The sequence below is a fragment of the Mesoplodon bidens genome (assembly GCF_964165515.1).
Source record: "Mesoplodon bidens genome assembly, chromosome: 4".
Classification (NCBI taxonomy): Eukaryota; Metazoa; Chordata; class Mammalia; order Artiodactyla; family Ziphiidae; genus Mesoplodon; species Mesoplodon bidens.
In genome coordinates, this window is record NC_138160.1 from 75,981,307 (window position 1) to 75,996,402 (window position 15,096).

A 15,096-nucleotide genomic window follows, 5' to 3' on the forward strand; every position below is an offset into this window, starting at 1 on the left:
CCTCAATAACAACATGGATAGGATGACTTGTCTCATAGATATCAACTAGCTTGTTTCCTCTGCTACCCCAGGGCCTAAATGTGCGATGGGACTATGGAAAGAGTGGACATGGTGGAAGGAATGGAAACTGTGTATGGGCTCCTTCTCACAAAGCCCAGTCTAGTTACTGCCACTTCTTAATGTCTACCAGCAGCAAGACGGAGCCTATGGGGGGCACCATTCCTTGAAGCAACCAGCAACTTGAGGGTTGATGGATTATATTGGAACTCATCTCCTTAAGGATAAACAATGTCTCCTTACCAGAATCTAAGAGATGAATTAGTCAAGAGAAGATGAGAGAGATATTCCAGATGGTAGTACCAATATGAGAGAATGCCTAAAGGTAAGAGAGACGGTGGTCCGTTCCAGGAGCTGAAAATATTTTGGGTAAAAGTTCAGAGAGATGGTAAAACATGCAGCTGAAGAGAGAAATGAGGCCAGATGAAGAAGCCTTAAACACTCCTTCAAACCACAAAGGAATATTTGAGTCTATTATCACACTGGTAACCTGAAAGAGGTAAATCTCAGTTTGCAATGTGCCTTTAACAAAAGCCACATTAAATTTTAAAATAGCAAATGAGATTCCTGCATTTGAAGGCAGATCTGTTTCCAGCCCTCAAGATATAAACCTCTTCTTTTGCTTGTCTTCTGTATGCCTCTCTCCATAAAAGCATTAGAGACCTGAGGAATGTACTAGATACTTGAGACTTTCATTATGAGTGTCTTCATAGAATCTCACTGTTGGAAGTTTTTAAATGGGCATCTAGTTCAAGTTTCTTCTTGGATCTCCTATTTTTTAATCTCAAAAGTGCATTTTGTTTCTTATGAGAAATGTAAAAATAAAATAAGGAAAAATAAATATCAAATTGAAGCTTTCATATAAATTGAGAGTCTGTGAAGACTGAGTTACAAGAATCTGTAATTCAGAGATTGGAAACCCAAATGTCTTCAGTTGTGAGACTGGTAGATAAAATGAGTAAAATGAAATTAGTGTACAATGGTAGAGAGGGATACAGAAATTTTTGCTAACCAGATTGTGTGTGCCTCTTTTAACGACATTCAAATTCTTTCTTTTAAATTGAATTCTATGTCTATAGATAGGCTCATCTTGTGGTTTCTAATACATGGTACCCACCTGTATACAGTTGGTGGTTCCCAAAATTAAATGATCATCAAAATCACTGGGCAATCTACTAAAACATTCAAATTTCTGGGTTCAATCTTAAGATTCTTGTTTTCCTGTGATTTGTTTTAGTTTGTTTTGGTTTTATAGTTTTTCTCTTTGGTCAGCGAAATCACTGATTTAGGTGCATTTATTCAGCAAATAGTTTACCTAAGGTTTCAAATTTGTCAGCAACTGTTGTAGGTACTAGGAATATAGTAGTAAATAAGCCTGTTTTCCTAATCTCATGAAGCTTACATTCTAAGTAACATAATAGAAATGGACATGTCTCTATTCTCAGCGACACCTTAATGAACTAAATTATGTTTACTTTATTAGCCAAGGATTAACTAAGGTTTAAATTAGTCATTTAAAGAAAAAACTACTTACTCATCCATGAGTAAAACAAAACCATATAATCACTCTATTCTTGCACCCTTTTATTACTTCTATTATTTAGAAATAGTAATTCTACTTGATAGTCTATTTATAAAGTCAGTTCTATAACTCCAGTTTTATAAAATTATTCAGATAGAATAGCTTACATAAGGTTTACTCAATTAATATTAAATTATTCATTGACTTTTTAGTATTATTCAAAACACGATATAAAAACAAATTAAAAATATCTAAGAGACTAGAGTCATCTATTTTCTTTTTTCTATGAACTTGACTTTAATACATATCTTCTTCCTACAGCACCTCGGCACTGTCTTCTATTTTGTCTCAATTTTTAAGGGCTGCTCATAGGAGGTAGGTTTATAATCTAGAGTACAAAATAAGATTAGTTGTTTAAGACAAGTGTTTCATGGCCTCCTACCAGAATAGAATCTTCCTCAAGAATCTTGCATTTTCTTCTTTTGAGTCACCTCAAATAGTTTCTCCACTTCCACCCACCCTGGTCTCATCCACTGGGTGGTCAGCATACAGTCTACTTAACAACAGCTGGGGGAAAACAACCACCCTGAAAAACCTCCATTTTGATATAAAAATTACAACTCCCAAGAGCCATAAAGCATTGTGGTCCTGACATGCTGACCTCAGCCAACTGTTGTGGCCACTCACAAATGAACTCAGTAAGGAAATTAGAAAAACTCTGGAATGTGTTTTTTGGGCCAGAATAAACTCAATCTAGAGAGAGGAAAAGAGACTCTCCATTTTATTTTTCAGGGTAATGTCTATCACAGGGAAGGCCTAATGAACTCTCAAACACACCAAGATTTTTTTTTTTTTTTTTTTTTTTGGCTACACATTCATTTCAGGTGGACCCTCCTTTACCCAGGGTTCTTTGTGGGCAAGCAGCTGCACTGTGAAAGTACTTTGGTAGTTAAACAAAAATAAAATATTTTCCCTTTTGAAGTGGTTAAAACAAGATTCTTCAGCTATCACAGAAGGAACCATGTAGCATGAGCTAGAAATATTATCTTATTAGACTGGTTCTTTCTTCTCATCTATTTCGTTCATTTGGACATTTTATTCAGTACTTACTAGGTGAAAGATACTAAGTAAAGTGCTTCATTTGTTTGTCTGACGTAGAAAAACAATCCTTTGCTAGCTGAGTAATTTACAGTGATTGCATTATCATCAAACTTCTTCTAGATGACTGAATTTTTATTTAGGGCAGAGAACTTGTTGGATACATTCAAATGCATAATATACCTAAAAACAGGGTACTGTATAATCACATATGTGAGGAAAAAAGGTCTAGTGTTGCCAGAGCTAATAGCTCATACATTTCATGGAACAAGTTTGCTTTTGGATATGGCTAAAGCATAATAATTCCTAATGATTTTTCTTTCAAATCTTTCTTGTAAGCATACATCTGCTCCTTTTGAGATTTAATTGTAGATGCTGCCTATGTTGGCCAAAGGGAAAATATCTGTGTTCCCTTCACAACACCTCTCAGTTTGCATTTAATCAAAGGCCTGACTTCATTTGATCTCAGTTCCACATCGCTATTTTTCACACTTCACCTTAGAGGCAATGAGCTTACCAAATAGAAGCATTGCTTTTGGAGTGATGGTGAGGGGCAAATTTCATTGCAAAGTTGAGCAAAGTGTTGGACTGGTGTGCTCATCGTCCTTATTGAATTCTTTGCCAAGGAAATCCAATCCATGATAAATAGACAAATGTCTGAAATCATTGTGGCTCAGTCTCTGATGAGGCAGCTGCCTCCATGCTGTGTTCGTTATTCTGTGATATTGTAAATACTAATATTTTATAAGCTCTGGAGCAGTTGAGAAATGAATCTCATAAACATAATTCAGTATTTCCAAGTTTTCAGAAACACACAGCCTGAAAGATTCTCACTCTTGGTCAGCCTGTGGGTTTGGACGTCAGCTCCGGGAGCTGTGATGGGCAGAGGAAATTTGGGGTATGCAAAGTCTCAACTGCTGCCTTTCAGAAAGATAGGAAGTTTGAGTGTAATGACCATATATAATTTCTAGTGGTTTAAAATGATAGATTAGAAAAGAATGCCTGCATTTAAAATTTATAAAAAGTGCTGTAGCATAAATTAATAAAACCAGTTTGAAAAGATAGGTTTAAAAAACCCACAGTGTTGCTTACTAAAAAGGCACCATAATTATTTATTTTCTTTTCCAGCAGAAACAAAGGATGTTATATCATATCGCATGCAAAGCATCAACTGAGGGTATTCTGTTAAAACACTAAACTAATTGCCACTCTCTTTTTGAATTCTCACTCTCCTCTGGCAAATTTTTGGATCTAACCTATATCTGCGGCCCCTTTCTCCCTTAAGTGCTTATTTCTATATTCACAGAACCAAGCCTCCTTGCTCTTTTTCAATTCTTTTCTTCTCTCTCATAACTAACTGTGTCTTCTTTGAAGGTGGTGACTCTTCTGCCCACTAACCGCTTAGGTTTGCTTTGCAGAGAAGTACCTCTCCATGTAGTATGTGTATCATTCTAGAAGTGCAATAAAAAATAAAGATAACGACTCCCTTTATATACTGGAGATAGACAGCTTAGCAGATATGCAGGCAAATGGATAAGGACTGAAATAACACCTACATCTTAAATCACTACAACCAATAAAAACATATTGATTAATACATGGCTAAAACAGACACTGTGTAAGAGTAATAAAGTAGATGAAAATATTTTGTAAATTATATAGCACTATACACACATTACTGTGATTGTTTTCCCTTTAAGACACTGCACTGAGAGTGAATTAAATAAGATGCCAATTGCCTATCAAAAACGTAGCCTTAATTAGAGTTGGGAACCCCCCTCTTTGTATTAAAGGGCAATAATGATGGAACGACCTGCTACATGTGGGATCTTTTCTTTATCCTAAGTCGGTGATGCTATTTGGGTAACAACTGATGAAAGGACTAGGGTGCCAACCAATTTGCAGTTAAGTGGCTAATTAAGACCCAAAGCAAAGCTGCCAGGAGGTTGGGTTTTCTAGCTTTAAAGTGACACATAAAACCAATTAGAATGGAGCTGGCTTTACTGGGACATATTTAAATTTGGACACAAGTTTGGGCCAGTTATTACTTTATGTTAATATATTCTCTCGTAAGACAGCATCAGAGAGAAAAGGGAATCATTTAGGACATAATAAATAAATTACTTGGATTCACTGAACTTCAGATGCGAATAAAAAGCAAAACTATAAAACCCATTTCTATGTTTGCAGTCCTAATAGGGGTAGTAGAGTAATTAGATTTCCTAGTCTCAGAGGAAAAGAGAATAGTGCATGAAGCATACTGTTATCCAAGAGGAGAAAAGTCTCTTAATTCTTGCGTGTGTTGTCACCTGTCTGTCATATTGTCTGAGTGTGACACCTAGCCCAGAATGGCAAGATTTTTAGAATTGTTATATTTCAACTTGGGACAATCCAGTGTTCCATTTAAATATAGCTGCTCTAATAGCAGAGGGGGAAAGACAGATTCTTTCCGGGTATAGAGAGAAGGTTTGAAGTTGAGGAAAAGTAAAGAGGATTGGAGAAGATGGAAATTATAACACAAATTATCCACATGTAAGGGAATACTGGTTGCGGGAGAGTAGACAACTTTTAAAATCATAGCGCCAGAGGCATGTGAGAGTTGTGGGAAAGCACAGTCCATTTATACCTTGCTCTTGTGATTTATGATGTCACCATTAAACCCCTTGATGGCATTATATTCTTGTAATTTGCAGTTGCCTAGCATTTTTTCTATATACAACTCAATAACTCATTGTGTAGCTATTTCACACACACATAAACACACACATTAGTGTGAATGTGTGTGTGCTGAATCTGTCATCAGTGGAAACCATGATTTTTGATGTAATAATAAGTTGGGTTAATAAAAGGCAAGAAATCACAGGCTGGATGTGTAGTCACTGTGATACCAGCTTTGTCATGAGGCATCGCAAGGAGACAGCACTGCATGTTCCTATAAACAGATATCATTTAGATGGTGTATATATTCTTTTTAAGAATTAAAGAAGCAAAACTGTTTGCAGGGTCAGCCAAAAGTCGTTATTAAAGGAAATATGTGAGATTGCACAAAGATAAAGAAGGAAATATATTCAATTCACCTCAACATTGTAGTAATAGGATTAGAAAATAACAGAATTAGAAATATTAAACCTTCAGGGCTAAATTCTGCTGCCCCCGTAGATGTGTGGTTGGATCTCCTCCCTTCCCAGGGAATTTCTGTTTCCTTCCAGAGAGCCTGGTCCCGGCCAGTAACTGTGACACCGTAAATCTGGGAAAGAGAAGGTTTTGGAACCTTTGCTTTTAGACTATAATACAACTAGTCATTAGCATTTCTGCGGGGGTGAGAGGTTCAACATCTCTTAAGTTAGCTTTTAAACTGACTTCTGTAATTATTCTCCAATGGAAACATGAATGCCAGCGACTTTCTGGAGAGTTATTTTTATTTCTATTTGACTATTTTAGCTGCAATGCTGGATATACACTGCTGGATCTCTGAGAATGTTGTTCTAAAATGCTATATTTATAAAATGACCAAAGAGCACATGCTGCCTGGATTAAATTTATCCCAAGATGAGAGGTTTTATCTCTAATCATCTGCTTGTTGACTAATCTGGGTGCTTCTTGTGCAGGTTTGATAGTTGAAATGTAACAGGCTGAGGTAATCCAGATCCTAAAGGGGCATCCCTTTGTCTCTGCCTTTGCCTTCCTGAAACCTGGAGATAATGAACACTGCTGCTTTAAATTCATCATGCCATAGAGTAACATCCTCATTGAATGAGACTGCTAGTTTGATACAAGAAAAAGTGGGGTGCTCTCTTTAAAGGCATGTAATATATAAGATCACAAAGTTATTTCGCTTCTCAGGAAAAGATTTTTAAAATACATAGGATGGCTTTTCCACAATGTGTTTAAAGCCCACATGAAGTATAATTCTGGAGTATTTGTTTCTATGGAATTGTATTCTCAGCTATTCTGTGGTCCATGTCACATTATAATGTTATTATTTTCACATGAGTCTCATATATTAGATTGAACTCCTTGACAAAAGGGACCTGTACTTGCTATGCTTATATTCTCACCAGAATTTCACACAGTTCCAGGCACATTATAAGCATTCACTAAATATACCTTAAGAAAGGTTGACTATTCTGTGTTTAAGACACTTAATGGTGAGCAATATACCCCTGTTACCTGCAGTAACTTCTTCCAGGGGCTGCCTTTCTTTGCTTTAGGGTTTAGTTATAAAAGTCTAAATTGGGATTAGATCCTGTGTCTTACAGATCTGCCTTCCATGAAGTGAGGAAATCAGTAAGAAGGATATTCATAACAAGTTCAATATCCCAGCCTCTCTCTTTGGAAGCTTTTAAGTGCCAGCAAAGAAAAAATTAATGAATGAGAAACTCTTAAGAAAGAGAGTTTTGGAGTGAGCATAGAATCATTTGCCTCTCTGCTGTGCTATACTAGGGCCTATCAAAAATTGTAAGCAGCTTTACTGCTGGCTACATTTTCTCCCATGGGTTATTTCCTTTTCTATTAAGTAATTCCTTAATGCCCAGGGAGTTAAACATTCTGTTGAAAAGAGAGTTCTTAGCATCTTCTATGATTCAAAGCCTTACTGCAAAGTTCTTCTTGATCTTGTAATTTTAAAGTGCTACCGGTATAGTTAAATGTCTCTCTCATGATATATTTATTTTAGTGATATTTTTAAGGTTATGCACGTTTGAAGACAGATGTTGTGTAATAAGACTCTTACTCTGAAGCATTTTCTGCCTCATTTTGCTGTTATCTAAAGCCTTTTAGAAGCCAGCTACACATTTGGCCTTTTCTTTTTTAAAAAAATAAATTTATTTATTTTATTTATTTATTTTCGGCTGCATTGGGTATTTGTTGCTGCACGCGGGCTTTCTCTAGCTGCGTTGAGCGGGGGCTGCTCTTCATTGAGGTGCACAGGCTTCTCCTTGTGCTGGCTTCTCTTATTGCAGAGCACGGGCTCTTGGCGCGTGGGCTTCTGTAGTTGCAGCACGCAGGCTCAGTAGTTGTGGCTCACGGGCTCTAGAGCACAGGCTCAGTAGTTGTGGCACACGGGGCTTAGCTGCTCCGTGGCATGTGGGATCTTCCCGGACCAGGGCTCAAACCCATGTCCCCTGCATTGGCAGGCAGATTCTCAACCACTGCGCCACCAGGGAAGCCCTGGCCTTTTCTAATTCTCATCCCAATACAAAAATCAGAGTAGTAGCTAAAGAAAATGGGAAAATCAAAGATATTTTGAGTTCTATTTTGTTTTGTTTTCCCCTGGGGCCGATGAAAGCATCGCCTCTGCAATTTCCAGCCAACACGTTAGAGGTGCATGAGAATGTTCACGAAAAAATGAAATTCTTTTAAACACATTTTATGAATGTATTTAGCATTTCTTCACTAATGAAAAGCATGCATTGCAATTATTGTCAAAGGTGGAAACATTTATTTTCTTGATTTTTAAATGGAGATATGATTCAATTATAAATAGTCTTCTCTTGAAATTAGTACATCAGCAGAGAGAACTTATTTATTTGCCAATTTTCCCCTCTCCTGCTTTTGATAAAAATCGTAGACCTCGGTCTTTGAATTTTTGTTGTTTCCAATGGTCCAATGTCTTATTGGCCTTGCTCAGGGTAGGAGCAGTTTTGGAAATGATATGTTGCTCTTCAATATCATAGTGATGTATTATCTAAGAGTTGACATGGTTTTAGCAGTTTGGCATTTCAAAGGGACTTGCCAGAATGGATACAGTGTCCTGAGGTGTGAATGTGTGTGTGTGTGTGTGTGTGCATGCACACATGTGAGTGTAATCCTCAAGTGAAGAGACATCTATTCTGGTATAAGCCATGTACTTAGGCCCACCTACAGTTTGATTGTACATCGGTTATGATGTGTTTCTTTCTAACAGGAAGGATACCGATCTTGATGAATAGCTAAAAGGTAAGATCATTCTTAAAGGTGTGAGTGATTGATAATGGCTATGCATAGATTTTTTTCTGAGTGTAAATAAAATATATCATTCACTTGAAGGGCAGGAGTTTGGCAGAGTGATTCACAGTGCATCTAAAAGCATAAAAAGTCAAACCCAGGGTCTCTTCTAAGCATGCCAAAGAGGAAGCTGGTTTAACCATTTGAAATATCTGAGTGAATGTTGAAATATTTGAGTGGATGTAGAGAAATCATATGCCTTATGGAATACTGAAGATGGAGCTAATATGTTTAATTGCCACCAATTAAACACAATCAAAATTTTCTCCTTTAGTAGCTAACAAGTAATAATATGACAGAGATAAGTGGATAAAAAAGATGGTATTTGTGTACTATGGCATTTGGACTATACATTTCAATACAACTAAGATTTACTATATAACCTTTAGATTAGAGGTTCCTGTGGGAAGCTGCTCTATTAGCATAAATCGTGGCTTTGACATGGTCAGTATTCATACCAAAGTACATAGGGCCCTATTAAATTGTTAACTAGTGCAACAAGACTGAAAAAACTTGAAGACAGAAGAATTATTCTAGTGGTGGTATCAAAGGACAGTAACAAGCAACCTATATAGTTGGTCTTTGTTAATTTCTTGCCAATGGTCTAGAGCTCATGACATTTTCACAATGCATACGACAACAAACTTCTTGGTAATACACTACCTGTCATGCTTTCCTATGGTCTAGCATCACAGGGATTGTGCATGTCACAGAAAGAAAGAGTCTCAACCCTGAGGTCAGGGTGGGATTCATCATTTCTTCCACAAGTCCCAGGTAAATGGAGGAGCATGAATTATGTCTTTCTAGTGAAGGTGGAAAAACAAGTGACTGTCATCATAAACTATGTAAAAAGAAATATTGGTGACTGTCTAGGATCAAATGCCTATATCCACTGGAGACAAAAACAAGATTCATCATTTATACATATATATAATCTTAAGATTATATATATATATATATATAATCTTAAGATTATCATCTTAAGAATAAAGATTTACAAGTCACTGAATTTTTAAAAGACTTTGTTGACTTAATGTCCTATAAAAGATGCCATGAATATAATTTTCCTCGTTTCATGCCTCTCCATGTGAGGACAGAGGGCATACATCCTGGGTATGAGAGAAGGCACAGTGGCATTCTCTCCCTGTCGTTATCATGGTCCTTTTCCCTGTGTTCTTCGGCTGCCCATGTTCCCTGCAAGTCAGGGCTCATGTAAACAAGCCAAGAAGGAGGCCTATTGATGGATGGAGATCTGACAGATACACTGACACCATCTGAAGCACCACTTTTGAACATGAAGGGCAAGGTGTTCATAGGATTTTCAGAATCTAAACTCCCTTTGAGAAACTCTAAGGTAATGATACGCTTTTACTGACTTGAATACAGCATCGTATGCAGCCCTCCCCACTCCTCTATACTGTCTCTCTTAAAATACACATTTTGAGAATGTTCTGCCTCTGGGTGTGTGGGTGCCAATATGTGTGGACATTATAGGTGTGTAGATCTTCTGAATATCTTGGGCTTCCTGGGGTAGTAGGATTTAAAATTGGTCCAGTTCTACTAAATAATACATGCCAGGATTTGGGAATCTTTGAAGAAACATGGAACATGTTTCTCGTAACACATATTCAAACACAGAAATCAAAGGTATGTCTCCAGAATAGAAATATTTAAATGATTGTCTGCATCTGGTAAACATTCTAGTGAAACACTATCATGTATTGTACTAAGTTCTAACTCCAAGTTATATGTTTCAGGGTAAGTAAAAATGAAAGCATCAAGTGGCTCAGAGAAATCAGGACTGGGAGGGTGATGCTTGGGGGGTGGATAACTGTAGATGTACTAAAAGATACAGTAGTGTATCACTCTCCTCCAATGATCCTTTTTAGGATGTATCTATTTGGGGATTTCGTAAAGATACATTTATACTTTGTTCACCAAATTTTAATGAGAACACCCTAATCTGAAAAACAAATACTATTTTAATATAATGTGAGTCATATGTAAATAATCACATTGTGGTTTATGGGTAAATGAAATATACAAACCTACCATCAGGCAGACAATTAAACAACTATGTTTGTTTAATTGAACCTTTGAACCTTTGAACCTTTCCCAACAAGTGTGGATTTTTTTCTCTTGACTTTGCCTCTAGAAGGTGGGGGCGAACAAATCATTTCCACTGTCTCTCCTGTCTGCTACATGGCCATGGGAGTGAAGGAATCTATTTTACTCTTTTCCTTCTCCTCTCCTGTTGCCTATCAGGATCCTTCCCAAGCTTCCCTTTTCCCTGTCCTTTAAAGAAATCTTCAGGGAGCAAGTGGATGCCACTAGCCACACAGTGAGTCCAGAGAAGGCCATGACTTCGTATTCTCACACTGGTTGTTGTCATGGCCAAATGGCAAAATGACACATAGAATAAGAGTGAGATGACAACCAGATCACATACATATCTGAAACGTAAGGGAGATGAAATAACTGAAGTGGTAAGACACATGGCCATACTTACTTTGGATTTCCCCAAAGGGTACAGTCTCTAAAATCTATCCCTGATTTCATCCCTTCTGTGATGACACAGAGATTCTGTCATGTATTTTTATTTCCCCTTTCTATCTTTTTCTGACCATCATCACCTCTGTCCTCTCCAACTCCTCAACTCCTCGGGATCTGGAAAGACCCCAGGTTTGCTTGGGCAAAAAACTTTCCATGCAGAGGTCCCTGACTATGGAGTCACTAGTGATTTCAAGATTTAAAACATGATTATTATTTTCTTGTTTTATTTCCTTGTACTCCTCCATTCTTCCTTAATCATCATAGAACAATTTGCAGATTATCGCTCATCTAAGAGCCACCTAGCTCCATAACTTAGCAAATCAAGGAGTTGCTCACCAAATGACCAGCAAAGAGACAATCTGGTAGAACAGTAATATAAGGAATTAGTGTCTTTCCACTAGAATCTGCCCAGTTCTGGTCATCAGTACATTATATTGTACAAGGGGGGAAGCTATTCTTTATTGGAGTTGCAATTAGCTCTTCTATCCAGAATGTAGTCACACTTTAATTTTAATTGTTTGTTTTAAATGTGTTCTGCTTGATTCCTTTGACTAAAAATATACACCATCAAACCAAACAGGTGTTTTAGTGAGAAAGGTATTTACAGAACAATGCAGGTGAGGTATTCCCAGATTGACTGGATGCAGTTTTAATGGCACAAGTGTGTGCTAACCCCTACCACATTCCAATGACTTATGTCTCAACATCACAGAGTATAGGAAGATTCTCCCCCATTTAAAATAATTTGCAGTGATTATTTGAAATCACTAAGAAGAAGGAAAAGGATGAGGTGGAGAGAAAAAAGAGGGAGGAGAAGAAGAAGAGAACTACTCCAGTGAAAAATAATAAAATCACAGGAATACGTTCTAATGATGCTAAACTCTGCATCAGTTATATTTAGTCCCTTCTACCTCCAGCTCACAAGCCTCCTTTGGTGTTACCATGTTTAATAGACTTTTCAGTAAGTTCCAAAGAATACATTAGGTATTAAAATTCCAGAAACATTATTTGCTGGAGACCAAGTATACACAGATAATATGTTCAGCATCTGAATGTTACAGAAAACTTCTCCAAAATGGCCCATATGTTCTTGGAGAAAAAGCAGCAGTCCTGACAGTGAACCATGAAATATTCTGGAGGCAAATGGCAGAGTGCCAGTGTCTTAAGGGACGGCATTTTCCACTTTAAATAACAGACAAAATAATGCTTTAAAATGTTCTCGGTGATGCATGATTCAGTAAACCCTTCAAGGCGTTGTAAGAAAAACCTTTTCTTCTTAAGACTGATGTTGGAAAGAATCAGACAAAAATTAAGAATTGCTCTGCCAGGCAGCATAAAGAATCAATGGGGGTCTTTCTGAAATTCAGGAAATTCAATGAATCGATAGACTGTTAGGAACCAGGCCACACATGCTGAAAGTGATTCTTTATAAGGACTAGATACAGAGATAACACAAGGCTCTTCAGAAAACCCTGAGCACAAGCATGCATTAAAAGAAGCTAAATTGTGTACTAGCAGGAAATGAAAACAGCTTATTTTTTAACAGGCATCTGCAAATGGGGACATTTGGCAAGGGTAAACCAATGCTTAATTGAAAGATAAGCAATTTACAGGTAAACATCAAAATGTATTTTTTCACTTCTCATTTGATTTTTGTCATTTCTAGTTCACTTACCCTGTCTCTAAAAATGGCAAAATCTCTGTCATTAAATAATTTGGATTTAATTGACATTCCCCAAGGCAAGCAAGCTGGAAGTATAATAATTCCTTTGAAAGCAAACACTCTTTGATGACTACAAGCATCAAGTATGATCAGAGAATTCTTCTTGGTCATTTTACAAGGGTCTATCCATCTTTATGTGGCCTATGACACCAAAATTAAAATGTATAAAGTGGTTCCTTAAAAATTATAAATAGTCAGTGGGGCAGCTGGGTACCTTAAAAAGATTCTTTTCATTATTATGGAAGAAACACTAGACTAAACCACTTACTCTATCCATGGTTTTATTTTAAATAATTTAATTTACCATTAAGACATGAAATTTACCCAACTGAAATCAGCATAATTTCTTATGTTTTCTTTCAAAAAAGAAAAGTTTTATAAAAAGGGAACTGAAAGAAAACAAGGAAACTTTTAAAAATTTCATAAGCAAATTGAAAAATTAATTATAATAAGAAATTGATCTTAAATTTAGAGTTATTACTACTAATTTTTCAGTTTATTGGCATTATCATAGTGTTCATTCATTGACAATTAAGCCAGGATCATAAAACATCCAGAAAACATATAGTTTTTGAATCCATTAGACAATAATACTGTAGACTATGATTTCTCCTTGTGGTGGGATTTTAACTGTGTCTAAATAATCTGGGGGAAAAGACTCTCTTAAAGTATTTAGGACACATAAAATTTAAAATCTAATGCAGTAAAATTAAGTATTAGTTAAGGTAATAATGTGACAATTACTCAAAAAAAGTTGCACTTTCTATAGTGGATGCTGGCACAGGGACAAGATCAATGCATGTACTTCATTTCTTTGAACAATTTAAAAATATGTCTAGAGAGCTGGAGAGGGGCCAGGTGGAGCGGCCATGGAGGGTCAGCGCTGGCTGCCACTGGAGGCCAATCCCGAGGTCACCAACTAGTTTCTCAAACAATTAGGTCTACATCCTAACTGGCAGTTTGTTGATGTATATGGAATGGATCCTGAACTCCTTAGCATGGTACCAAGACCTGTGTGTGCAGTGTTGCTTCTCTTCCTTATTACAGAAAAGTATGAAGTATTCAGAACAGAAGAAGGGGAAAAAATTAAATCTCAGGGACAAAATATTACAGCATCAGTATATTTCATGAGGCAAACAATCAGCAGTGCCTGTGGAACAACTGGACTAATCCATGCTATTGCTAACAATAAAGACAAGATGCACTTTGAATCTGGATCAACCTTGAAAAAATTCCTGGAGGAGTCTGCATCACTGAGCCCTGAAGAACAAGCCATATACCTGGAGAACTATGACTCTATTTGAGTTACTCATGAGACAAGTGACCATGAAGGTCAGACTGAGGCACAAAATATAGATGAAAAAGTAGATCTTCATTATATTGCATTAGTTCTTGTAGATGGGCATCTCTATGAATTAGATGGATGGAAACCATTTCCAATTAACCATGGGAAAACTAGTGATGAAACTTTATTAGAGGATGCCGTAGAAGTTTTCAAGAAGTTTATGGAACGTGACCCTGATGAACGGAGATTCAATGCCATTGCTCTTTCTGCAGCATAGCTTGTCCAGAATGGAAACACCAAATACTGTATTATTTGCAACAAAATTAAATTTCTTCTGTCATACACTAATTCAAAAATTTTGATGTTTTTCATTAACTTGACTAATTAAACTTTATGTGAACTAAAAAATAAATAAATAAATAAATAAAATGTGTAGCATGTAGCACCCAGTGGGTGATCAATTTAGAATGTCTGAATTATATCTCTATAAATAATTATATTTGAAATATATTACAAAATCTATGGGCCCATATGAGGTAGAAATGAAGACTTAGAACAATGGGTAGAGAAGAAGTAGTTACATATTTGTCTATTGTATGTCTGTTGTATAATCAGTGCATATGATGATTCTTCTTAGTATCCAGGCTCTATCTCTTCCTGTTTAGGTTCAAGAACAATCTCTTGATGCTATTTATTTTCTAATGTGTCATTTCCTAACTAATGTCATACCTCACAACACATGAAAAAGACAGCAGTGTCATTACTATTCATAAAGCCATAGCTCTTCAGAATGCATTTGTATTGAAATAATATAGATCTTCTTGCTACTCCAGTTCCCTAATACCATTTATTTAGTTACATAATTACTCATGA

At 36.6% G+C, this 15,096-nt stretch overlaps 1 pseudogene across 1 annotated transcript; it reads left to right on the plus strand.

Moving 5' to 3' along the window:
- Positions 1-13,796: 13,796 nt before the first annotated feature.
- Positions 13,797-14,616, plus strand: LOC308616557 (ubiquitin carboxyl-terminal hydrolase isozyme L3-like; annotated as a pseudogene). The gene has a single exon. The product of its transcript is annotated as a ubiquitin carboxyl-terminal hydrolase isozyme L3-like (transcript).
- Positions 14,617-15,096: the final 480 nt, after the last annotated feature.